Source organism: Lactuca virosa, chromosome 4, assembly GCF_052849685.1.
Source record: "Lactuca virosa cultivar CGN04683 chromosome 4, Lactuca_virosa_CGN04683_v6, whole genome shotgun sequence".
Classification (NCBI taxonomy): domain Eukaryota; kingdom Viridiplantae; phylum Streptophyta; class Magnoliopsida; order Asterales; family Asteraceae; genus Lactuca; species Lactuca virosa.
In genome coordinates this window covers 147,493,823-147,498,584 of record NC_136429.1, presented here as the reverse complement: position 1 = coordinate 147,498,584, position 4,762 = coordinate 147,493,823, and positions in this window count along the sequence as shown.

The window sequence follows — 4,762 nt, the reverse complement described above, 5'->3', positions numbered from 1 at the left end:
AAATCAGATTGAGAATAGAAAGGCTTGCTAAGATCACTCGTGATTGATAGTATAAGAAAGTGATCCTTAGACTATCTGAAATTAGTATGTTTTCGAGATTGATGAGCATTTGAGATTGAAGAGTATCCAAAATGTTTTGTTATTCGAAGTTGAAGACTGAATGATTATTTGTTCGTACTATTTTGTCTTGATATAATTTTTCTTATATTCAGTAGCGCATGTAGGAGACAAAGGTAAACCACACCAATGTGTCAGGTGGTTGATCTATGATCAACTTTTAGTACAATTGTCTCCTAGTTTGATTAGTCATATGTTAGTATTTATAGGACCATCCTTCCATGTAATTCATTGTCGTTTTCACCTTTGAAATATCAAATCAAGAACTATTCAGCCAATCATTATCTCTCATTCTCTTTGTTCTTGTTTATATCCTTACATATAATTCCTTATCTCATTCTCTTTGAACTTCAATGTACTTTGCATTGCTAGAAATCAGTCGCATTTGGGGTATATAAATTAAGTTTTTCAATTATAGGGTTAGTTAAATTTAGAGCTTTTGTTAGGCGTGTCAGACCCAACAAATAATAGGGGTACGATATACTCCAAAATAACACTACTATATTGCACTAAAAGGTAGTACAAGGCAAGTAGGGTCGATCCACAGAGACACGGGACAATCAGTCTATACCTGTTGTGCGTAAGGTATTTGTTCACAAAAGATTAAGAGGGGGGGGGGGTTTGAATGCAATGATTAAACAAACGAATTTAAAACACGAGTAAACAACTAAACGAATGAATGAAGTTCAGATTTTTGTAAGGACTCCAACTTCATGTATGACAATCCAGCAATGTGAATCAAAGATGACAAGACATTTCTTTCATTATATCTAAGTTGGTACTTGAAAGTGTTAACAAGCTCTAACACTTTCCATTCACCACATTAATCAATCAAAACAAGCTCTTTGATTAATCCTAACCTTGCTAACCTAATCTAAACAAGCTCTTAGAATTAGATTAAAAGATTGCATTAAGCTTATTGTGAATGTTCCCAACAACACCCAATACTCCTCACAAGCTCGGGAGCGTAAGAATGTGTGAAAAGATTTACACTAAATTCATTCATAAGAAATCAATTTAATGCTTGTTATTTGGTTCAATTCACAAAACAATTACGGATTTTGCAAAATGAATAACTTGAATGATCTAACCCTAATTCAAATGGCCAATAAGAATCATTATTAGAATCAAACATTCGATTGAAATAAAATCAATTTCACTAGATAGAAATTAAACACAAACATCAGGTCGTATGATTTGATTCACAACCAAAAAGTCAAAACATGAAATTGGAGAAGTTAGGGTTCTAGCCACACATGGCTAGAACAAGATTAACAAGTTTAAAAGATGAAATTAAGTGCTAAAGTGCTTACAAAGAAGGAATTAAAATGTTTCCCAATGATTAACGTACAAACCCTTGCTAAAACCCTTGAATTCTCCTCTCCAAAAGTGCTCTGGTATGTTCTGCTCTCCCTCAAAATGACCCCATTCTCGACATAAGGAAAATAGGAAAAACTGCCAAAAAGCAGTTTTTAAGTTGAACACGGCCCGTGTCGATATAGAGTAAATCAACACGGGTCGTGTTAAGTGAAAACACACCCTTCAATCCTCGATTCCAACTCTAAAGTATGATGCTCAAAAATGTTCATCTGGACCAACACGCCCCGTGTCCAAATAGGCTAAATGAACACGGGTCGTGTTCAGTGAAGTCAAAGTGCCTGGAATGGTCAAACACGCCCCGTGTTGGATTTCTAGGCCAAACCCAACACACCCCGTGTTGCCCTCTGACTCCGAATCCAAACTTGATTTTCTCAATTCTTTCGTTCTACGCCCGATCATCCCGCAATCTTCACCAATGCTCCCTGGTACCTCCAAAAGCGCTCTCCAACCTCTGGTTTACCTGAAAGAGACATGAAAGTGTGCAAATAAGGTCGTTCTAGAGACTAACATGAATATGATAATAATGCAAGAATAATGAAATATAACTAAGCTAAATACATGCATAAAAGGGACTAAAAGTTGTGCAAAAAGGTGCACAAAATGCACCTAACAAATATCCCCAAGCTTAGACCTTTCTTGTCCTCTAGAAAGAACAAGAAACAGATAAAACAGGACGATTTCTAGATGACAAAAAGAAACTTAGAACAAAAAGGGACGGGAAGGTACTAAGGACTAGGAATTAATGCATGCAATGCAAACCATGAAAAAGGAAAAGAAAAATATGTACAGAAGCACTAAAGAAACAAAATGTATCAAAAAGAAAGTTAAGGCACAAGTAAATAATCTATATAAGTACGATCAGACTTTACATCAATATGGCTCCAATCATTAATACCTAGGCAACCATCCTGCTTCCTTTCATATATCACAGACTCCCAAAGTGAGGAAGACCCGAAACGGTGTAACCCAATAATCCAACCCCAGTTTTATTAAAAATTTATACCTTACTAAGCTTTATGGGCAAAAATAACATAGTCCGGATCTCATGTCCTTAAGACTAGATGGCCAAGAATCAGAATCGACGTATCCTTAAGAAACCGTCACGGCGAATCAGCTTTCGCTGAAACAGTGAGCCCACCCGAAGGGGCCTAGTTCCTATTCTTTCACTTTTCGAGAGCCACAAGTATCATATCACACAGTTCTTCATTCGCCAGATTTGACTTTGAATTGGCTTTTGATTTGATTGAACTTTGATTTGTACTTCGTTTTGAACTTGGATTCTTCAATCTTTATTTTTGGAATTTCTTGAGATTTCTTCGTTTTGGCACTTGAAATTCTGATTTGGGTACTAGATATGACAGTTGTACCCTTCCTTCTTTCTTGACTGTGTGGATCTGATACTTAAACTCTCTGTTACCGCGGGGGTAACGCGTGTCAACAAATAGGTCCGTGTTCTGTGGGTGCAGAGTTGTCGATAAAGATTCTTTTTATACATTCAGAAGCAAATCATCCTAGAGCTGTTATTACCGCCCAAAAAATGTTTCAATATAAATTTTTTTTATTATCTAAGGCTAGGGTCACGAATTACGGTGTTTGGGTCCCCTAGTTATGACAGCTGATTCTACACTTCCGGTAACTATCTGGTTGCTTCGATATTTTTTTTATCATTTTGATTTTTCGTTTTCCCACTTCATGGAGCACTTGTATGTAAAGAGTGTCATCATCTCGTACACCTTTTTTTTTATGAATATGCATGCAAATGATGAAATGCAAAACCTTGAAATAAAAATAAAAATAAAAATGTTTTTGGGTTTTATAAATGCAGAATGAAAGAAAAAGGATATATATATATATATATATATATATATATATATATATATATATATATATATATATATATTTATAATGATGCATGGATGCATGAACCTAATGTGACTCTACCCCTCCCCAAGCTTAAAGATAAGCATCGTCCCCGATGCTTGAAGAGGGCGGAACAACCTCAAACGGAGGAGGCGGAGGAGGAGGATAATAACCAGAATTTCGGGTCCAAACCCAAAAATCTTCCTCATGTTTGCGTTGACGCTCTTGATCCCGAGCGTACTGGGTAGTGAAGGAAGAGAAACTCTGAGTGAGGCTTGCAATATCTTACTGGTAGGTGTCGAGGCGGGTATGGATTGACTAGAATTCATCCATATACTGTTGATGATAAGACGAGGGCGCAGCATAATGGGATGAGCTGGCACCACCGGTGGGAGGAGCATGGTGGGGCTCCTCCTCCTCTTCATCATCATCATCACCGCCTTCCTCGTTTTCTTCACTTTGCTCATCTACCTCAGTGGAGTATGAGTCGGGGAAGATGTATGGCATGATTTGCCAATCGGTCATGTGAATGGGGTTTCGGAGATCAAGAATGCCTTTGTTTTCTGGTGTGATGAGGAGCTTTGGATCATGATTTTGACCCACGGTCCAGTGGTGTGTGCCATCCGCTGCCGCACGGAATAGTCGCATGGACTCAAGGACAGCAGTGGTTAGATAAGGCTCACCCGGCAGTGGTTGCTAGGGACCGGGGTATGCGGCTCGGACTTGGGCGCTCTTGGCGAGCATGTTGACAATACCCCCACAATAAATCCTTCCCGATCGGGATGTGCTCAGGCGGATGAGTTTGTGGCACAAAAATTGACCATAATGAGGAACGAGGTTGTCCTCGGGATGAGCCATTGCATAAAGGATTTTGAGCTCTAGCGCGCTGATGGTGCTTCGCTCCTCTCTAGGGGCGACGAGCGAAGCAATGATTCTATGGGCCACCTTCATCACGGGATGGATAAGTGATGAGGCTTTAGCAGCGCTAGAGACGTATGGGTGTAAATGGGTAAGTTGGGTCCACCATGTCAAATCAAAGTATCCTTGAATTGGGTCAGTGGGGCCAAATGTGTTTTCAGTTGAGGCCCCAACAATGGAATTAATTTGATCCAAGGAAATCTCATAATCTTGATTCATGAGACGGAAGTAGAGGATCCCATGGCTCAAATAAACTGAGGATAGAAACTTAGTTGTTGGGACTTTGTAACTCAGTTCGTGGACCCTCAATAACCAGTGCCATCCTATCTTGCGAAACAGGGTTTGGACTTGTTTATAAATGTGCAATTCTTTAAGGGATGGCACATGCGCAAACTTTTGGATGGCATGACCCCGCTGAAGGAATGCCTCAAATTTGCCCTCTTGAATTGGGCCAAGACACACGACACCACCATGAGCCGGGTTGGGT